At 53.6% G+C, this 22690-nt stretch overlaps 1 pseudogene; it reads right to left on the bottom strand.

The window, feature by feature from the left end:
* The window catches only part of LOC115116560 (ras-associated and pleckstrin homology domains-containing protein 1-like), a 216643-nt pseudogene that overhangs the window by 77947 nt on the left and 116006 nt on the right, over positions 1-22690 (bottom strand).

The following is a 22690-nucleotide window of genomic DNA, read 5'->3' as shown; positions in this document are numbered from 1 at the left end:
TGGTCCCAGTCACTCACTAGCTGGTCCCAGTCACTCACTAGCTGGTCCCAGTCCCTCACTAGCTGGTCACAGTCACTCACTGGCTGGTCCCAGTCCCTCACTAGCTGGTCACAGTCCCTCACTAGCTGGTCACAGTCCCTCACTAGCTGGTCCCAGTCCCTCACTAGCTTGTCACATTCACTCACTAGCTGGTCCCAGTCACTCACTAGCTGGTCCCAGTCACTCACTAGCTGGTCCCAGTCATTCACTAGCTGGTCCCAGTCCCTCACTAGCTGGTCCCAGTCATTCACTAGCTGGTCCCAGTCCCTCACTAGCTGGTCCCAGTCACTCACTAGCTGGTCCCAGTCCCTCACTAGCTGGTCACAGTCATTGACTAGCTATTCCCAGTCCCTGACTAGCTGGTCCCAGTCCCTCACTAGCTGGTCCCAGTCCCTCACTAGCTGGTCACAGTCACTCACTAGCTGGTCCCAGTCACTCACTAGCTGGTCACAGTCACTCACTAGCTGGTCCCAGTCACTCACTAGCTGGTCCCAGTCATTCACTAGCTGGTCCCAGTCACTCACTAGCTGGTCACAGTCACTCACTAGCTGGTCCCAGTCATTCACTAGCTGGTCCCAGTCCCTCACTAGCTGGTCCCAGTCCCTCACTAGCTGGTCCCAGTCCCTCACTAGCTGGTCATATTTACTCACTAGCTGGTCCCAGTCATTCACTAGCTGGTCCCAGTCCCTCACTAGCTGGTCCCAGTCATTCACTAGCTGGTCCCGGTCCATCACTAGCTGGTCCCAGTCCCTCACTAGCTGGTCCCAGTCCCTCACTAGCTGGTCACCAGCTGGTCCCACTCACTCACTAGCTGGTCCCAGTCCCTCACTAGCTTGTCACATTCACTCACTAGCTGGTCCCAGTCACTCACTAGCTGGTCCCAGTCCCTCACTAGCTGGTCCCAGTCCCTCACTAGCTGGTCCCAGTCACTCACTAGCTGGTCCCAGTCCCTCACTAGCTGGTCCCAGTCCCTCACTAGCTGGTCCCAGTCACTCACTAGCTGGTCCCAGTCACTCACTAGCTGGTCCCAGTCCCTCACTAGCTGGTCCCAGTCATTCACTAGCTGGTCCCAGTCCCTAGCTGGTCCCAGTCCTCACTAGCTGGTCCCAGTCCTCACTAGCTGGTCCCAGTCCCTCACTAGCTGGTCCCAGTCCCTCACTAGCTGGTCCCAGTCCCTCACTAGCTGGTCCCAGTCCCTCACTAGCTGGTCCCAGTCCCTCACTAGCTGGTCCCAGTCCCTCACTAGCTGGTCCCAGTCCCCCACTAGCTGGTCCCAGTCCCTCACTAGCTGGTCCCAGTCCCTCACTAGCTGGTCCCAGTCCATCACTCTGGTCCCAGTCACTCACTAGCTGGTCCCAGTCCTCACTAGCTGGTCCCAGTCCCTCACTAGCTGGTCCCAGTCCCTCACTAGCTGGTCCCAGTCCCTCACTAGCTGGTCCCAGTCATTCACTAGCTGGTCCCAGTCCATCACTAGCTGGTCCCAGTCCATCACTAGCTGGTCCCAGTCCATCACTAGCTGGTCCCAGTCCATCACTAGCTGGTCCCAGTCCCTCACTAGCTGGTCCCAGTCCCTCACTAGCTGGTCATATTTACTCACTAGCTGGTCCCAGTCCCTCACTAGCTGGTCCCATTCACTCACTAGCTGGTCCCAGTCACTCACTAGCTGGTCCCAGTCACTCACTAGCTGGTCCCAGTCCCTCACTAGCTGGTCCCAGTCCATTACTAGCTGGTCCCAGTCCATCACTAGCTGGTCCCAGTCCCTCACTAGCTGGTCCCAGTCCCTCACTAGCTGGTCCCAGTCCCTCACTAGCTGGTCCCGGTCCCTCACTAGCTGGTCCCAGTCATTCACTAGCTGGTCCCGGTCCATCACTAGCTGGTCCCGGTCCATCACTAGCTGGTCCCGGTCCATCACTAGCTGGTCCCGGTCCATCACTAGCTGGTCCCAGTCCCTCACTAGCTGGTCCCAGTCCCTCACTAGCTTGTCACATTCACTCACTAGCTGGTCCCAGTCCCTCACTAGCTGGTCCCAGTCCCTCACTAGCTTGTCACATTCACTCACTAGCTGGTCCCACTCACTCACTAGCTGGTCCCAGTCCCTCACTAGCTGGTCCCAGTCATTCAATAGCTGGTCCCAGTCCCTCACTAGCTGGTCCCAGTCCCTCACTAGCTGGTCCCAGTCACTCACTAGCTGGTCCCAGTCCCTCACTAGCTGGTCCCAGTCCATCACTAGCTGGTCCCAGTCCATCACTAGCTGGTCCCAGTCACTCATTAGCTGGTCCCAGTCCCTCACTAGCTGGTCCCAGTCCCTGGTCCCAGTCATTCACTAGCTGGTCCCAGTCCATCACTAGCTGGTCCCAGTCCCTCACTAGCTGGTCCCAGTCCTCACTAGCTGGTCCCAGTCCCTCACTAGCTGGTCCCAGTCCCTCACTAGCTGGTCCCAGTTACTCACTAGCTGGTCCCAGTCCCTCACTAGCTGGTCCCAGTCACTCACTAGCTGGTCCCAGTCACTCACTAGCTGGTCCCAGTCCATCACTAGCTGGTCCCAGTCCATCACTAGCTGGTCCCAGTCCATCACTAGCTGGTCCCAGTCCCTCACTAGCTGGTCCCAGTCCCTCACTAGCTGGTCCCAGTCCCTCACTAGCTGGTCCCAGTCCCTCACTAGCTGGTCAGTCACTCACTAGCTGGTCCCAGTCATTCACTAGCTGGTCCCAGTCCCTCACTAGCTGGTCCCAGTCATTCACTAGCTGGTCCCGGTCCATCACTAGCTGGTCCCAGTCCCTCACTAGCTGGTCCCAGTCCCTCACTAGCTGGTCCCAGTCCCTCACTAGCTGGTCCCAGTCACTCACTAGCTGGTCCCAGTCACTCACTAGCTGGTCCCAGTCACTCACTAGCTGGTCCCAGTCCCTCACTAGCTGGTCCCAGTCATTCACTAGCTGGTCCCAGTCCCTCACTAGCTGGTCCCAGTCACTCACTAGCTGGTCCCAGTCCCTCACTAGCTGGTCACAGTCATTGACTAGCTATTCCCAGTCCCTCACTAGCTGGTCCCAGTCCCTCACTAGCTGGTCCCAGTCCTTCACTAGCTCCCAGTCCCTCACTAGCTGGTCCCAGTCACTCACTAGCTGGTCCCAGTCACTCACTAGCTGGTCCCAGTCCCTCACTAGCTGGTCCCAGTCACTCACTAGCTGGTCCCAGTCACTCACTAGCTGGTCCCAGTCATTCACTAGCTGGTCCCAGTCATTCACTAGCTGGTCCCAGTCCCCCACTAGCTGGTCCCAGTCCCCCACTAGCTGGTCCCAGTCCCTCACTAGCTGGTCCCAGTCCCTCACTAGCTGGTCCCAGTCCCTCACTAGCTGGTCCCAGTCCCTCACTAGCTGGTCCCAGTCCCTCACTAGCTGGTCCCAGTCCCTCACTAGCTGGTCCCAGTCCCTCACTAGCTGGTCATATTTACTCACTAGCTGGTCCCAGTCATTCACTAGCTGGTCCCAGTCCCTCACTAGCTGGTCCCAGTCATTCACTAGCTGGTCCCGGTCCATCACTAGCTGGTCCCAGTCCCTCACTAGCTGGTCCCAGTCCTCACTAGCTGGTCACAGTCACTCACTAGCTGGTCCCAGTCCCTCACTAGCTGGTCCCAGTCCTCACTAGCTTGTCACATTCACTCACTAGCTGGTCCCAGTCACTCACTAGCTGGTCCCAGTCCCTCACTAGCTGGTCCCAGTCCCTCACTAGCTGGTCCCAGTCCCTCACTAGCTGGTCCCAGTCCCTCACTAGCTGGTCCCAGTCCCTCACTAGCTGGTCCCAGTCCCTCACTAGCTGGTCCCAGTCACTCACTAGCTGGTCCCAGTCCCTCACTAGCTGGTCCCAGTCATTCACTAGCTGGTCCCAGTCCCCCACTAGCTGGTCCCAGTCCCTCACTAGCTGGTCCCAGTCCCTCACTAGCTGGTCCCAGTCCCTCACTAGCTGGTCCCAGTCCCTCACTAGCTGGTCCCAGTCCCTCACTAGCTGGTCCCAGTCACTCACTAGCTGGTCCCAGTCACTCACTAGCTGGTCCCAGTCACTCACTAGCTGGTCCCAGTCCCTCACTAGCTGGTCCCAGTCCCCCACTAGCTGGTCCCAGTCCATCACTAGCTGGTCCCAGTCCATCACTAGCTGGTCCCAGTCACTCACTAGCTGGTCCCAGTCCTTCACTAGCTTGTCCCAGTCCCTCACTAGCTGGTCCCAGTCACTCATTAGCTGGTCCCAGTCCCTCACTAGCTGGTCCCAGTCCCCCACTAGCTGGTCCCAGTCATTCACTAGCTGGTCCCAGTCCATCACTAGCTGGTCCCAGTCCATCACTAGCTGGTCCCAGTCCATCACTAGCTGGTCCCAGTCCCTCACTAGCTGGTCCCAGTCCCTCACTAGCTGGTCATATTTACTCACTAGCTGGTCCCAGTCATTCACTAGCTGGTCCCAGTCCCTCACTAGCTGGTCCCAGTCCCTCACTAGCTGGTCCCAGTCCCTCACTAGCTGGTCCCAGTCACTCACTAGCTGGTCCCAGTCCATCACTAGCTGGTCCCAGTCCCTCACTAGCTGGTCCCAGTCCCTCACTAGCTGGTCCCAGTCCCTCACTAGCTGGTCATATTTACTAATTGGTCCTCACACTAGCTGGTCCCAGTCCCTTCACTAGCTGGTCCCAGTCCATCACTAGCTGGTCCCAGTCCCTTACTAGCTGGTCCCAGTCCCTCACTAGCTGGTCCCAGTCCCTTACTAGCTGGTCCCAGTCCCTCACTAGCTTGTCACATTCACTCACTAGCTGGTCCCAGTCACTCACTAGCTGGTCCCAGTCACTCACTAGCTGGTCCCAGTCCCTCACTAGCTGGTCACAGTCCCTCACTAGCTGGTCATATTTACTCACTAGCTGGTCCCAGTCCCTCACTAGCTGGTCCCAGTCACTCACTAGCTGGTCCCTCACTAGCTGGTCCCAGTCCCTCACTAGCTGGTCCCAGTCCCTCACTAGCTGGTCCCAGTCCCTCACTAGCTGGTCCCAGTCATTCACTAGCTGGTCCCAGTCCCTCACTAGCTGGTCCCAGTCACTCACTAGCTGGTCCCAGTCCCTCACTAGCTGGTCCCAGTCCCTCACTAGCTGGTCCCAGTCATTCACTAGCTGGTCCCAGTCATTCACTAGCTGGTCCCAGTCATTCACTAGCTGGTCCCAGTCCCTCACTAGCTGGTCCCAGTCACTCACTAGCTGGTCCCAGTCCCTCACTAGCTGGTCACAGTCATTGACTAGCTATTCCCAGTCCCTCACTAGCTGGTCCCAGTCCCTCACTAGCTGGTCACAGTCACTCACTAGCTGGTCCCAGTCACTCACTAGCTGGTCCCAGTCACTCACTAGCTGGTCCCAGTCACTCACTAGCTGGTCCCAGTCACTCACTAGCTGGTCCCAGTCATTCACTAGCTGGTCCCAGTCCCTCACTAGCTGGTCCCAGTCCCTCACTAGCTAGTCATATTTACTCACTAGCTGGTCCCAGTCATTCACTAGCTGGTCCCAGTCCCTCACTAGCGGGTCCCAGTCATTCACTAGCTGGTCCCAGTCACTCACTAGCTTTCACATTCACTCACTAGCTGGTCCCAGTCACTCACTGGCTGGTCCCAGTCCCTCACTAGCTGGTCCCAGTCCCTCACTAGCTGGTCACAGTCCCTCACTAGCTGGTCACAGTCCCTCACTAGCTGGTCCCAGTCCCTCACTAGCTGGTCATATTTACTCACTAGCTGGTCCCAGTCCCTCACTAGCTGGTCCCAGTCACTCACTAGCTGGTCCCTCACTAGCTGGTCCCAGTCCCTCACTAGCTGGTCCCAGTCCCTCACTAGCTGGTCCCAGTCCCTCACTCTGGTCCCACTAAGCTGGTCCCAGTCACTCACTAGCTGGTCCCAGTCCTCACTAGCTGGTCCCAGTCCCTCACTAGCTGGTCACCAGTCCCTCACTAGCTGGTCACAGTCCCTCACTAGCTGGTCCCAGTCCCTCACTAGCTGGTCACAGTCACTCACTAGCTGGTCCCAGTCACTCACTAGCTGGTCCCAGTCACTCACTAGCTGGTCCCAGTCACTCACTAGCTGGTCACAATCACTCACTAGCTGGTCCCAGTCCCTCACTAGCTGGTCCCAGTCCTCACTAGCTGGTCCCAGTCATTCACTAGCTGGTCCCAGTCCCTCACTAGCTGGTCCCAGTCACTCACTAGCTGGTCCCAGTCCCTCACTAGCTGGTCCCAGTCCTCACTAGCTGGTCCCAGTCCCTCACTAGCTGGTCCCAGTCATCACTAGCTGGTCCCAGTCCCTCACTAGCTGGTCCCAGTCCCTCACTAGCTGGTCCCAGTCACTCACTAGCTGGTCCCAGTCACTCACTAGCTGGTCCCAGTCACTCACTAGCTGGTCCCAGTCCCTCACTAGCTGGTCCCAGTCATTCACTAGCTGGTCCCAGTCCCTCACTAGCTGGTCCCAGTCACTCACTAGCTGGTCCCAGTCCCTCACTAGCTGGTCCCAGTCCCTCACTAGCTGGTCCCAGTCCCTCACTAGCTGGTCATATTTACTCACTAGCTGGTCCCAGTCCCTCACTAGCTGGTCCCAGTCACTCACTAGCTGGTCCCAGTCCCTCACTAGCTGGTCCCAGTCCCTCACTAGCTGGTCCCAGTCCCTCACTAGCTGGTCCCAGTCATTCACTAGCTGGTCCCAGTCATTCACTAGCTGGTCCCAGTCATTCACTAGCTGGTCCCAGTCCCTTACTAGCTGGTCACAGTCACTCACTAGCTGGTCCCAGTACCTCACTAGCTGGTCCCAATCACTCACTAGCTGGTCCCAGTCATTCACTAGCTGGTCCCAGTCCCTCACTAGCTGGTCCCAGTCCCTCACTAGCTGGTCCCAGTCACTCACTAGCTGGTCCCAGTCACTCACTAGCTGGTCCCAGTCACTCACTAGCTGGTCCCAGTCCCTCACTAGCTGGTCCCAGTCATTCACTAGCTGGTCCCAGTCCCTCACTAGCTGGTCCCAGTCATTCACTAGCTGGTCCCAGTCCCTCACTAGCTGGTCACAGTCCCTCACTAGCTGGTCACAGTCCCTCACTAGCTGGTCATATTTACTCACTAGCTGGTCCCAGTCCCTCACTAGCTGGTCCCAGTCCTCAGCTGGTCCTCACTAGCTGGTCCCAGTCCTCACTAGCTGGTCCCAGTCCCTCACTAGCTGGTCCCAGTCCTCACTAGCTGGTCCCAGTCCCTCACTAGCTGGTCCCAGTCCCAGTCCCTCACTAGCTGGTCCCAGTCCCTCACTAGCTGGTCCCAGTCCCTCACTAGCTGGTCCCAGTCCCCCACTAGCTGGTCCCAGTCCCTCACTAGCTGGTCCCAGTCCCCCACTAGCTGGTCCCAGTCCATCACTAGCTGGTCCCAGTCCATCACTAGCTGGTCCCAGTCACTCACTAGCTGGTCCCAGTCCTTCACTAGCTTGTCCCAGTCCCTCACTAGCTGGTCCCAGTCCCTCACTAGCTGGTCCCAGTCCCCCACTAGCTGGTCCCAGTCATTCACTAGCTGGTCCCAGTCCATCACTAGCTGGTCCCAGTCCATCACTAGCTGGTCCCAGTCCATCACTAGCTGGTCCCAGTCCATCACTAGCTGGTCCCAGTCCCTCACTAGCTGGTCCCAGTCCCTCACTAGCTGGTCATATTTACTCACTAGCTGGTCCCAGTCCCTTACTAGCTGGTCCCATTCACTCACTAGCTTGTCCCAGTCACTCACTAGCTGGTCCCAGTCACTCACTAGCTGGTCCCAGTCCATCACTAGCTGGTCCCAGTCCATTACTAGCTGGTCCCAGTCCATCACTAGCTGGTCCCAGTCCCTCACTAGCTGGTCCCAGTCCCTCACTAGCTGGTCCCAGTCCCTCACTAGCTGGTCATATTTACTCACTAGCTGGTCCCAGTCATTCACTAGCTGGTCCCGGTCCATCACTAGCTGGTCCCGGTCCATCACTAGCTGGTCCCGGTCCATCACTAGCTGGTCCCGGTCCATCACTAGCTGGTCCCAGTCCCTCACTAGCTGGTCCCAGTCCCTCACTAGCTTGTCACATTCACTCACTAGCTGGTCCCAGTCCCTCACTAGCTGGTCCCAGTCCTCACTAGCTGGTCCCAGTCCCTCACTAGCTGGTCCCAGTCACTCACTAGCTGGTCCCAGTCCCTCACTAGCTGGTCCCAGTCATTCAATAGCTGGTCCCAGTCCCTCACTAGCTGGTCCCAGTTCCTCACTAGCTGGTCCCAGTCACTCACTAGCTGGTCCCAGTCCCCCACTAGCTGGTCCCAGTCCATCACTAGCTGGTCCCAGTCCATCACTAGCTGGTCCCAGTCACTCATTAGCTGGTCCCAGTCCCTCACTAGCTGGTCCCAGTCCCCCACTAGCTGGTCCCAGTCATTCACTAGCTGGTCCCAGTCCATCACTAGCTGGTCCCAGTCCATCACTAGCTGGTCCCAGTCCCTCACTAGCTGGTCCCAGTCCCTCACTAGCTGGTCCCAGTCCCTCACTAGCTGGTCATATTTACTCACTAGCTGGTCCCAGTCCCTTACTAGCTGGTCCCATTCACTCACTAGCTTGTCCCAGTCACTCACTAGCTGGTCCAGTCCATCACTAGCTGGTCCCAGTCCATCACTAGCTGGTCCCAGTCCATCACTAGCTGGTCCCAGTCCATCACTAGCTGGTCCCAGTCCCTCACTAGCTGGTCCCAGTCCCTCACTAGCTGGTCCCAGTCCCTCACTAGCTGGTCCCAGTCACTCACTAGCTGGTCCCAGTCATTCACTAGCTGGTCCCAGTCCCTCACTAGCTGGTCCCAGTCATTCACTAGCTGGTCCCGGTCCATCACTAGCTGGTCCCAGTCCCTTACTAGCTGGTCCCAGTCCCTTACTAGCTGGTCCCAGTCCCTCACTAGCTGGTCCCAGTCACTCACTAGCTGGTCCCAGTCACTCACTAGCTTGTCACATTCACTCACTAGCTGGTCCCAGTCCCTCACTAGCTGGTCCCAGTCATTCACTAGCTGGTCCCAGTCCCTCACTAGCTGGTCCCAGTCACTCACTAGCTGGTCCCAGTCCCTCACTAGCTGGTCACAGTCATTGACTAGCTATTCCCAGTCCCTGACTAGCTGGTCCCAGTCCCTCACTAGCTGGTCCCAGTCCCTCACTAGCTGGTCCCAGTCCCTCACTAGCTGGTCACAGTCACTCACTAGCTGGTCCCAGTCACTCACTAGCTGGTCCCAGTCACTCACTAGCTGGTCCCAGTCATTCACTAGCTGGTCCCAGTCACTCACTAGCTGGTCACAATCACTCACTAGCTGGTCCCAGTCATTCACTAGCTGGTCCCAGTCCCTCACTAGCTGGTCCCAGTCCCCACTAGCTGGTCCCAGTCCCTCACTAGCTGGTCCCAGTCCCTCACTAGCTGGTCCCAGTCCCTCACTAGCTGGTCCCAGTCCCTCACTAGCTGGTCCCAGTCCCTCACTAGCTGGTCCCAGTCCCTCACTAGCTGGTCCCAGTCCTCACTAGCTGGTCCCAGTCCTCACTAGCTGGTCCCAGTTACTCACTAGCTGGTCCCAGTCATTCACTAGCTGGTCCCAGTCCCTCACTAGCTGGTCCCAGTCATTCACTAGCTGGTCCCGGTCCATCACTAGCTGGTCCCAGTCCCTCACTAGCTGGTCCCAGTCCCTCACTAGCTTGTCACATTCACTCACTAGCTGGTCCCAGTCCCTCACTAGCTGGTCCCAGTCCCTCACTAGCTTGTCACATTCACTCACTAGCTGGTCCCACTCACTCACTAGCTGGTCCCAGTCCCTCACTAGCTGGTCCCAGTCCCTCACTAGCTGGTCCCAGTCATTCAATAGCTGGTCCCAGTCCCTCACTAGCTGGTCCCAGTCCCTCACTAGCTGGTCCCAGTCCCTCACTAGCTGGTCCCAGTCACTCACTAGCTGGTCCCAGTCCCTCACTAGCTGGTCCCAGTCATTCACTAGCTGGTCCCAGTCCCCCACTAGCTGGTCCCAGTCCCCACTAGCTGGTCCCAGTCCCTCACTAGCTGGTCCCAGTCCCTCACTAGCTGGTCCCAGTCCCTCACTAGCTGGTCCCAGTCCCTCACTAGCTGGTCCCAGTCCCTCACTAGCTGGTCCCAGTCACTCACTAGCTGGTCCCAGTCACTCACTAGCTGGTCCCAGTCCCTCACTAGCTGGTCCCAGTCCCCCACTAGCTGGTCCCAGTCCATCACTAGCTGGTCCCAGTCCATCACTAGCTGGTCCCAGTCACTCACTAGCTGGTCCCAGTCCTTCACTAGCTTGTCCCAGTCCCTCACTAGCTGGTCCCAGTCACTCATTAGCTGGTCCCAGTCCCTCACTAGCTGGTCCCAGTCCCCCACTAGCTGGTCCCAGTCATTCACTAGCTGGTCCCAGTCCATCACTAGCTGGTCCCAGTCCATCACTAGCTGGTCCCAGTCCATCACTAGCTGGTCCCAGTCCCTCACTAGCTGGTCCCAGTCCCTCACTAGCTGGTCATATTTACTCACTAGCTGGTCCCAGTCATTCACTAGCTGGTCCCGGTCCATCACTAGCTGGTCCCAGTCCCTCACTAGCTGGTCCCAGTCCCTCACTAGCTTGTCACATTCACTCACTAGCTGGTCCCAGTCCATCACTAGCTGGTCCCAGTTCCTCACTAGCTGGTCCCAGTCCCTCACTAGCTGGTCCCAGTCCCTCACTAGCTGGTCATATTTACTAACTAGCTGGTCCCAGTCATTCACTAGCTGGTCCCAGTCCCAGTCATTCACTAGCTGGTCCCGGTCCATCACTAGCTGGTCCCAGTCCCTTACTAGCTGGTCCCAGTCCCTTACTAGCTGGTCCCAGTCCCTTACTAGCTGGTCCCAGTCCCTCACTAGCTGGTCACAGTCACTCACTAGCTGGTCCCAGTCACTCACTAGCTGGTCCCAGTCACTCACTAGCTGGTCCCAGTCCCTCACTAGCTGGTCACAGTCCCTCACTAGCTGGTCATATTTACTCACTAGCTGGTCCCAGTCCCTCACTAGCTGGTCCCAGTCACTCACTAGCTGGTCCCTCACTAGCTGGTCCCAGTCCCTCACTAGCTGGTCCCAGTCCCTCACTAGCTGGTCCCAGTCCCTCACTAGCTGGTCCCAGTCATTCACTAGCTGGTCCCAGTCCCTCACTAGCTGGTCCCAGTCATTCACTAGCTGGTCCCAGTCCTCACTAGCTGGTCCCAGTCATTCACTAGCTGGTCCCAGTCCCTCACTAGCTGGTCCCAGTCATTCACTAGCTGGTCCCAGTCCTCACTAGCTGGTCCCAGTCACTCACTAGCTGGTCCCAGTCCCTCACTAGCTGGTCACAGTCATTGACTAGCTATTCCCAGTCCCTCACTAGCTGGTCCCAGTCCCTCACTAGCTGGTCACAGTCACTCACTAGCTGGTCCCAGTCACTCACTAGCTGGTCCCAGTCACTCACTAGCTGGTCCCAGTCACTCACTAGCTGGTCCCAGTCACTCACTAGCTGGTCCCAGTCATTCACTAGCTGGTCCCAGTCCCTCACTAGCTGGTCCCAGTCCCTCACTAGCTAGTCATATTTACTCACTAGCTGGTCCCAGTCATTCACTAGCTGGTCCCAGTCCCTCACTAGCGGGTCCCAGTCATTCACTAGCTGGTCCCAGTCACTCACTAGCTTTCACATTCACTCACTAGCTGGTCCCAGTCACTCACTGGCTGGTCCCAGTCCCTCACTAGCTGGTCCCAGTCCCTCACTAGCTGGTCACAGTCCCTCACTAGCTGGTCCCAGTCCCTCACTAGCTGGTCCCAGTCCCTCACTAGCTGGTCATATTTACTCACTAGCTGGTCCCAGTCCCTCACTAGCTGGTCCCAGTCACTCACTAGCTGGTCCCTCACTAGCTGGTCCCAGTCCCTCACTAGCTGGTCCCAGTCCCTCACTAGCTGGTCCCAGTCCCTCACTAGCTGGTCCCAGTCACTAAGTAGCTGGTCCCAGTCACTCACTAGCTGGTCCCAGTCACTAAGTAGCTGGTCACATTCACTCACTAGCTGGTCACAGTCCCTCACTAGCTGGTCACAGTCCCTCACTAGCTGGTCCCAGTCACTAAGTAGCTGGTCACATTCACTCACTAGCTGGTCCCAGTCCCTCACTAGCTGGTCCCAGTCACTCAGTAGCTGGTCCCAGTCACTCAGTAGCTGGTCACAGTCACTCAGTAGCTGGTCCCAGTCACTCACTAGCTGGTCCCAGTCCCTCACTAGCTGGTCCCAGTCATTCACTAGCTGGTCCCAGTCCCTTACTAGCTGGTCCCAGTCCCTCACTAGCTGGTCCCAGTCCCTCACTAGCTGGTCCCAATCACTCACTAGCTGGTCCCAGTCCCTCACTAGCTGGTCCCAGTCATTCACTAGCTGGTCCCAGTCCCTCACTAGCTGGTCCCAGTCCCTCACTAGCTGGTCTCAGTCACTCACTAGCTGGTCCCAGTCACTCACTAGCTGGTCCCAGTCACTCACTAGCTGGTCCCAGTCCCTCACTAGCTGGTCCCAGTCATTCACTAGCTGGTCCCAGTCCCTCACTAGCTGGTCCCAGTCATTCACTAGCTGGTCCCAGTCCCTCACTAGCTGGTCACAGTCCTCACTAGCTGGTCAGCTGGTCATATTTACTCACTAGCTGGTCCCAGTCCCTCACTAGCTGGTCCCAGTCACTCACTAGCTGGTCCCTCACTAGCTGGTCCCAGTCCCTCACTAGCTGGTCCCAGTCCCTCACTAGCTGGTCCCAGTCATTCACTAGCTGGTCCCAGTCATTCACTAGCTGGTCCCAGTCATTCACTAGCTGGTCCCAGTCCCTTACTAGCTGGTCACAGTCACTCACTAGCTGGTCCCAGTCCCTCACTAGCTGGTCCCAATCACTCACTAGCTGGTCCCAGTCATTCACTAGCTGGTCCCAGTCCCTCACTAGCTGGTCCCAGTCCCTCACTAGCTGGTCACAGTCATTGACAGTCAGTCTCACTAGCTGGTCCCAGTCACTCACTAGCTGGTCACAGTCCCTCACTAGCTGGTCACAGTCACTCACTAGCTGGTCCCAGTCACTCACTAGCTGGTCCCAGTCACTCACTAGCTGGTCCCAGTCATTCACTAGCTGGTCCCAGTCCCTCACTAGCTGGTCCCAGTCCCTCACTAGCTGGTCCCAGTCACTAGCTGGTCCCAGTCACTCACTAGCTGGTCCCAGTCCCTCACTAGCTGGTCCCAGTCATTCACTAGCTGGTCCCAGTCCCTTACTAGCTGGTCACAGTCACTCACTAGCTGGTCCCAGTCCCTCACTAGCTGGTCCCAATCACTCACTAGCTGGTCCCAGTCACTAAGTAGCTGGTCCCAGTCCCTCACTAGCTGGTCCCAGTCCCTCACTAGCTGGTCCCAGTCCCTCACTGGCTGGTCACATTCATTCACTAGCTGGTCCCAGTCCCTCACTAGCTGGTCCCAGTCCCCCACTGGCTGGTCCCAGTCATTCACTAGCTGGTCCCAGTCCCTCACTAGCTGGTCCCAGTCCCCCACTAGCTGGTCCCAGTCCCTCACTAGCTGGTCCCAGTCCCTCACTAGCTGGTCCCATTCATTCACTAGCTGGTCCCAGTCCCTCACTAGCTGGTCCCAGTCCCTCACTAGCTGGTCCCAGTCCCTCACTAGCTGGTCCCAGTCCCCCACTAGCTGGTCCCAGTCCCTCACTGGCTGGTCACATTCATTCACTAGCTGGTCCCAGTCCCTCACTAGCTGGTCCCAGTCCCCCACTGGCTGGTCCCAGTCATTCACTAGCTGGTCCCAGTCCCTCACTAGCTGGTCCCAGTCCCTCACTAGCTGGTCCCAGTCCTCACTAGCTGGTCCCAGTCCTCACTAGCTGGTCCCAGTCCTCACTAGCTGGTCCCAGTCATTCACTAGCTGGTCCCAGTCCCTCACTAGCTGGTCCCAGTCCCTCACTAGCTGGTCCCAGTCCCTCACTAGCTGGTCCCAGTCCCCCACTAGCTGGTCCCAGTCCCTCACTAGCTGGTCACATTCACTAAGTAGCTGGTCCCAGTCCCTCACTAGCTGGTCACAGTCACTAAGTAGCTGGTCCCAGTCATTCACTAGCTGGTCCCAGTCCTTCACTAGCTGGTCCCAGTCATTCACTAGCTGGTCCCAGTCATTCACTAGCTGGTCCCAGTCCCTCACTGGCTGGTCCCAGTCCCTCACTAGCTGGTCCCAGTCCCCCACTAGCTGGTCCCAGTCCCCACTAGCTGGTCCCCCAGCTGGTCCCAGTCCCTCACTAGCTGGTCCCAGTCCCCCACTAGCTGGTCCCAGTCCCTCACTAGCTGGTCCCAGTCCCTCACTAGCTGGTCCCAGTCACTCACTAGCTGGTCCCAGTCCCTCACTAGCTGGTCCCAGTCATTCACTAGCTGGTCCCAGTCCCTCACTCACTAGCTGGTCCCAGTCCCTCACTAGCTGGTCCCAGTCCCTCACTAGCTGGTCCCAATCACTCACTAGCTGGTCCCAGTCACTAAGTAGCTGGTCCCAGTCCCTCACTAGCTGGTCCCAGTCCCTCACTAGCTGGTCCCAGTCCCTCACTGGCTGGTCACATTCATTCACTAGCTGGTCCCAGTCCCTCACTAGCTGGTCCCAGTCCCCCACTGGCTGGTCCCAGTCATTCACTAGCTGGTCCCAGTCCCTCACTAGCTGGTCCCAGTCCCCCACTAGCTGGTCCCAGTCCCTCACTAGCTGGTCCCAGTCCCTCACTAGCTGGTCCCATTCATTCACTAGCTGGTCCCAGTCCCTCACTAGCTGGTCCCAGTCCCTCACTAGCTGGTCCCAGTCCCTCACTAGCTGGTCCCAGTCCCTCACTAGCTGGTCCCAGTCCCTCACTAGCTGGTCCCAGTCCCCCACTGGCTGGTCCCAGTCCCTCACTAGCTGGTCCCAGTCCCCCACTAGCTGGTCCCAGTCCCTCACTAGCTGGTCCCAGTCCCTCACTAGCTGGTCCCAGTCCCTCACTAGCTGGTCACATTCATTCACTAGCTGGTCCCAGTCCCTCACTAGCTGGTCCCAGTCCCTCACTAGCTGGTCCCAGTCCCTCACTAGCTGGTCCCAGTCCCCCACTAGCTGGTCCCAGTCCCTCACTAGCTGGTCACATTCACTAAGTAGCTGGTCCCAGTCCCTCACTAGCTGGTCACAGTCACTAAGTAGCTGGTCCCAGTCATTCACTAGCTGGTCCCAGTCCTTCACTAGCTGGTCCCAGTCATTCACTAGCTGGTCCCAGTCATTCACTAGCTGGTCCCAGTCCCTCACTAGCTGGTCCCAGTCCCTCACTGGCTGGTCCCAGTCCCTCACTAGCTGGTCCCAGTCCCCCACTAGCTGGTCCCAGTCCCCCACTAGCTGGTCCCAGTCCCCCACTAGCTGGTCCCAGTCCCTCACTAGCTGGTCCCAGTCCCCCACTAGCTGGTCCCAGTCCCTCACTAGCTGGTCCCAGTCCCTCACTAGCTGGTCCCAGTCCCTCACTAGCTGGTCCCAGTCCCTGACTAGCTGGTCATATTCACTCAACAATGTCACACACACTGGTAGACAAGAGACTCAGAGTGAAGTACATCTTGACCTAAAACCCCTTAACTTCCTCATAACCACAACAGAACACGACACTGTCATTTCAAGTTAGGAGAACTTGTGCTGCAGCAGTTTGTTTTCCTAGATAAATAACTTCCCTCTCCAACGAGGTCCTCTGTGTTGAACTGTGGGAGCTGGTGAAGCATGATAGACTTTCCTGCAGTCTTTAACCTCTGAAAGTCTAAGCCGTTGGGGGAGGAATCATTTACCCCTTTAGGTGTACAAAAAAAATATTAGATCAAATATTGAAATTGGCATTTACGACTTACTAGCCCATAGAAACACATTAAATAACACTTCCACAAATAGCAATAAAGAAACAATTAGGAATAAGGTTTTAAAGTGTCTAGGAGACATAATAAAGAACAGGATTATTTTAGTATTTTTGGACACATATTTAACCCCTTATTTTTGTTGGCACAAAACTACCTCCATCCTACCACTAGTTTATATGGGTTACATTCAGATTAAGGTTTAATATCTATATATATATATATATATATCTCCATCCTACCACTAGTTTATATGGGTTACATTCAGACGAGTCCCGTGACACTTGTGGGGGGTCGTAGTGCAATAGTAATAATAATAATAGATAATAGGCTAACCGTTCAGACGCTACAGACGTTTTTGTGAGAAGAGTTTTGGGACGTGTCTTGGTCTGACAAACACTGCTGTATCTCAGCCACCGTCCACCACAGATGCAGAAGGCTGATGTGGGCTGATGTGGGCTGATGTGGGCTGATGTGGGCTGATGTGGACTGATATCTCTATCTTAAACTGACAGATTTGTTTGTGAATTTCTTAGTTACTTAGATTGACACATGTGGGTCAATAGACTCCTCAGGATACACTTCAATGACTTCTGCAATACCTGGTCTGCATATGAAATGACACCCTATTCCCTATATAGTGCACTACTTTAGACCAGAGCCCTATGACACCCTATTCCCTATATAGTGCACTACTTTAGACCAGAGCCCTATGACACCCTATTCCCTATATAGTGCACTACTTTAGACCAGAGCCCTATGACACCCTATTCCCTATATAGTGCACTACTTTAGACCAGAGCCCTATGGCACCCTATTCCCTACATAGTGCACTACTGTTGACCAGGACCCTAGGCTGTCATCTGGAACTCTACCAAATCATGTTGATTTATTATTTAATACAATGACTTACGTGTCATTAAAGATGAAGTATTAAATGATCAGATTACTAACGATTACAGTCATCCCTGGTGCCAATACATTATAAACCACCCCATCATCACTAATACAGGAACAGCTAAACTAACCGTTGATCCCTGAACATTAGGGGAACTAAACCAGCAAGCAGAAAGCAGCTTTACATCAGGGTTACTGCAGAGCCCTCTCTCGCTCTTAGGGTGCCAAATAGCACCCTATTCCTTATATAGTCCACTACATGTGACCAGAGCTCTAACAGGCCCTAGTCAAATGTAGTGGACTATATTGGTAATACGGTTCCAATTGGGAAGCATTCTCTCTCCCTACTCTGCCTCCCTCCATCCTCTCTCCCTCCATCCTCTCTCCCTCAGCAAGTCTGTCTGTCTGTCAGCTTCAAATCAAATCTGTCTGTAACCTCCCTCTGTTTAATCTGCACATCTGGTGCTCTCTCTCTCTCTCTCTCTCTCTACTAACAAACCATCTCTCTCTCTCTCTCTACTAACAAACCATCTCTCTCTCTCTCTCTACTAACAAACCATCTCTCTCTCTCTCTCTCTCTACCTACACTAACAAACCATCCCTCTCTCTCTCTCTACCTACACTAACAAACCATCCCTCTCTCTCTCTACCTACACTAACAAACCATCCCTCTCTCTCTCTACCTACACTAACAAACCATCCCTCTCTCCCTCCACCTACACTAACAAACCATCCCTCTCTCTCTCCTCTCTCTCTCCACCTACACTAACAAACCATCCCTCTCTCTCTCTCTCTCTCTCTCTACCTACACTAACAAACCATCCCTCTCTCTCTCTCTCTCCACCTACACTAACAAACCATCCCTCTCTCTCTCTCTCTCTCTACCTACACTAACAAACCATCCCTCTCTCCCTCTCTCTCTCCACCTACACTAACAAACCATCCCTCTCTCTCTCTCTCTCTCTCTCTACCTACACTAACAAACCATCCCTCTCTCTCTCTCTACTTATCTATTTTTTACTTAACACATTTTTCTCCTTAACTTAATAAATCGTTGTTGGTTAAGGGCTTGTCAGTAAGCATTTCACTGTAAGGTCTACAGCTGTTATAATCGAAACATGTGACAATTACAATTTGATATTAAGATTCTAACACGGGTAGTGTGGTATATAGACGTATTTAGGAAAGGTGAAGAACAGAGGGGGCATGACTTAAAAATGGCAATGTAATAAATTAAAACTCAGGAGCAGTCGGTTCTAATGTTAAGAGATAAACTAGTTTAAGAGCAGTCGGTTCTAATGTTAAGAGATAAACTAGTTTAAGAGCAGTCGGTTCTAATGTTAAGAGATAAACTAGTTTAAGAGCAGTCGGTTCTAATGTTAAGAGATAAACTAGTTTAAGAGCAGTCGGTTCTAATGTTAAGAGATAAACTAGTTTAAGAGCAGTCGGTTCTAATGTTAAGAGATAAACTAGTTTAAGAGCAGTGGTTCTAATGTTAAGAGATAAACTAGTTTAAGAGCAGTCGGTTCTAATGTTAGAGATAAACTAGTTTAAGAGCAGTCGGTTCTAATGTTAAGAGATAAACTAGTTTAAGAGCAGTCGGTTCTAATGTTAAGAGATAAACTAGTTTAAGAGCAGTCGGTTCTAATGTTAAGAGATAAACTAGTTTAAGAGCAGTCGGTTCTAATGTTAAGAGAATCGCTGTAGAGGAATGTAGTGAAGGTTGAAGTGTGTGTGTGTGTATCGAGAGGTAGCCTACCTCTGTACTGCCCGGGGGGCCCTGATTGGACCCCTGTGGTGTGTGTGTGTATCGAGAGGTAGCCTACCTCTGTACCACCCGGGGGGCCCTGATTGGACCCCTGTGGTGTGTGTGTGTGTATCGAGAGGTAGCCTACCTCTGTACTGCCCGGGGGGCCCTGATTGGACCCCTGTGGTGTGTGTGTGTATCGAGAGGTAGCCTACCTCTGTACTGCCCGGGGGGCCCTGATTGGACCCCTGTGGTGTGTGTGTGTATCGAGAGGTAGCCTACCTCTGTACCACCCGGGGGGCCCTGATTGGACCCCTGTGGTGTGTGTGTGTGTATCGAGAGGTAGCCTACCTCTGTACCACCCGGGGGGCCCTGATTGGACCCCTGTGGTGTGGGTGTGTGTATCGAGAGGTAGCCTACCTCTGTACCACCCGGGGGGCCCTGATTGGACCCCTGTGGTGTGGGTGTGTGTATCGAGAGGTAGCCTACCTCTGTACTGCCCGGGGGGCCCTGATTGGACCCCTGTTGTGTGGGCGTTGCCCCGTCCTGCTCCGAGGGCCGGAGATAACTATCCAGGGAATCCATGCTGCTGGCCGACGCAGAGTTCACCGACGACCACGAGGACTGGGAGATGGAGCGGACCGCGTGTTCGCTGACCGTCCCCACGGAGCCTGTCCTGCGGTGGGTGTGGTGATGGGAGGCGGGCCTCCGCATGGTGGAGGAGGAGGAGGTGGAGCCACTAGCCAGGGAGTGGGAGCTCTGTCTGCCAGCCTCGTCCATACTGAGAGACGCCTGCTCCAGCTGGGCCGTGATATCATCCAGGTTGGAGGCCAAGGGACGGCAGGCTGCCACCGTGGAGGCTGGCGAGGCCCGGGTACTGGTAGATACATAGAGAGGTACTTTACTTTATCTCAGGTCAAACACAGCAACAAAGTAAATACATACACTGTACAGGACAATAAAAAAAACTAAGTCTGATCGGAGATCAATCAATACATTTGCTAAATTGAAAAATAATCAATAAATAAAACGCATAAATACCACAACACAACAGTGACACCAAAGACGTCGTCAACATAAATATATCCACAGTTCAGTAACCTTACCTACTAGAGGCACTGCCCCCACTGCTGGAGGTGCCACTGCCCCCCGCTCCACCATGCCCCTTGGTGCCACGGCCCGCGGGGGGTTTCTGGCGCAGCTTGGCATCGCCTGGCACACCCAGCCTGTTCTTGCCACTATTGGGCTTGCCGATGGTGCTGAGCTCCTGCTCTATGGAACACAGGTCTGCCATCAGGGAATCCAGGTCTACACCTTCTCCACCCTTGTTCAAAGCCTCTGGAAGAAGAACATAAACAACATAAACAACAACATAAACAACAGCATTAACAACAACATAAACAACAACATAAACAACATAACAACAACATAAACAACAACATAAACAACATAACAGCATAAACAACATAACAACAACATAAACAACATAAACAACAACATAAACAACAACATAAACAACAACATAAACAACATAAACAGCATTAACAACATAAACAACAACATAAACAACATAACAACATAAACAACATAAACAACAACATAAACAACAACATAAACAGCATAAACAGCATAAACAACAACATAACAACAACATAAACAACAGCATTAACAACAACATAAACAACATAAACAACAACATAAACAACAACATAAACAACAACATAAACAACAACATAAACAACAACATAAACAACATAACAACAACATAAACAGCATTAACAACATAAACAGCATTAACAACATAAACAACATAAACAACATAAACAACAACATAAACAACAACATAAACAACAGCATAAACAACAGCATTAACAACAACATAAACAACAACATAAACAACAACATAAACAGCATTAACAACATAAACAACAACATAAACAACATCATTAACAACAACATAAACAACAACATAAACAACAACATAAACAGCATAAACAGCATAAACAACAACATAAACAACATAACAACAACATAAACAACAGCATTAACAACAACATAAACAACAACATAAACAACATAAACAACAACATAAACAACAACATAAACAACAGCATAAACAACAACATAAACAACAACATAAACATAAACAACATAAACAACAACATAAACAACAACATAAACAACATAACAACAACATAAACAACAGCATTAACAACAACATAAACAACATAACAACAACATAAACAACAGCATTAACAACAGCATAAACAACATAAACAACAACATAAACAACAACATTAACAACAAAAACTAAAAATATAGCTGCAAGCAGCCATGTCGGGGTTCAAGCTTTGGAACCATAGCACCACCACCAGGACAAATTGTACACATTTCCTTAGGATGAGCTACTTCTGTACTCTTTACCACACTTGCCAAATATCAGAACTCAAAATCAAACAGAACAATATGTTTTTGATGTATTTTGGACCATTTTAAATAATGTTGACTATTTTAAATGCCTTTTTTCTCCAAAAGAATCTTGAGATGCACATCTTCAAAATAAATATTTTCCCAAGATTCTATGGCTGCTATAAGCCAATGAGATTCTAGAGCAAAACAATATGGCTGCTATAAGATTCTAGAGCAAAACAATATGGCTGCTATAAGCCAATGAGATTCTAGAGCAAAACAATATGGCTGCTATAAGATTCTAGAGCAAAACAATATGGCTGCTATAAGCCAATGAGATTCTAGAGCAAAACAATATGGCTGCTATAAGCCAATGAGATTCTAGAGCAAAACAATATGGCTGCTATAAGATTCTAGAGCAAAACAATATGGCTGCTATAAGCCAATGAGATTCTAGAGCAAAACAATATGGCTGCTATAAGCCAATGAGATTCTAGAGCAAAACAATATGGCTGCTATAAGATTCTAGAGCAAAACAATATGGCTGCTATAAGCCAATGAGATTCTATGGCTGCTATAAGCCAATGAGATTCTATATGGCTGCTATAAGCCAATGAGATTCTAGAGCAAAACAATATGGCTGCTATAAGCCAATGAGATTCTAGAGCAAAACAATATGGCTGCTATAAGCCAATGAGATTCTAGCGCAAAACAATATGGCTGCTATAAGCCAATGAGCTTGCGATAATTGTTTTTCCTGTCCAACAGCGCCACCGTGTTAGCAAACAAACATACTCTACAGGTCAGCTAGACTGACATCCCTGAGCATGTGTGCCAAATTCCATCACTCCGAGACTATCTTTTTACATTTATTTACCTTTATTGAAGTAGTCAAGTCAGTTAAGAACAAATTCTTATTTACAATGACGGCCTACCCCGGCCATACCCTCTGGGACTCCCAATGACGGCCTACCCCGGCCATACCCTCTGGGACTCCCAATGACGGCCTACCCCGGCCATACCCTCTGGGACTCCCAATGACGGCCTACCCCGGCCATACCCTCTGGGACTCCCAATGACGGCCTACCCCGGCCATACCCTCTGGGACTCCCAATGACGGCCTACCCCGGCCATACCCTCTGGGACTCCCAATGACGGCCTACCCCGGCCAAACCCTCTGGGACTCCCAATGACGGCCTACCCCGGCCATACCCTCTCTGGGACTCCCAATGACGGCCTACCCTGCCATACCCTCTGGGACTCCCAATGACGGCCTACCCGGCCATACCCTCTGGGACTCCCAATGACGGCCTACCCCGGCCATACCCTCTGGGACTCCCAATGACGGCCTACCCCGGCCATACCCTCTGGGACTCCCAATGACGGCCTACCCCGGCCATACCCTCTGGGACTCCCAATGACGGCCTACCCCGGCCATACCCTCTGGGACTCCCAATGACGGCCTACCCCGGCCATACCCTCTGGGACTCCCAATGACGGCCTACCCCGGCCATACCCTCTGGGACTCCCAATGACGGCCTACCCCGGCCATACCCTCTGGGACTCCCAATGACGGCCTACCCCGGCCATACCCTCTGGGACTCCCAATCACGGCTGGATGTGATACAGCCTGGATTCGAACCAGGGACTGTAGTGACACCTCAAGCACTGAGATGCAGTGCCTTAGACCG

The sequence above is a fragment of the Oncorhynchus nerka genome, linkage group LG3 (assembly GCF_034236695.1).
Source record: "Oncorhynchus nerka isolate Pitt River linkage group LG3, Oner_Uvic_2.0, whole genome shotgun sequence".
Classification (NCBI taxonomy): domain Eukaryota; kingdom Metazoa; phylum Chordata; class Actinopteri; order Salmoniformes; family Salmonidae; genus Oncorhynchus; species Oncorhynchus nerka.
Note: the sequence above shows the minus strand (reverse complement) of the source record. Positions and strands in the feature narration are given on the sequence as shown.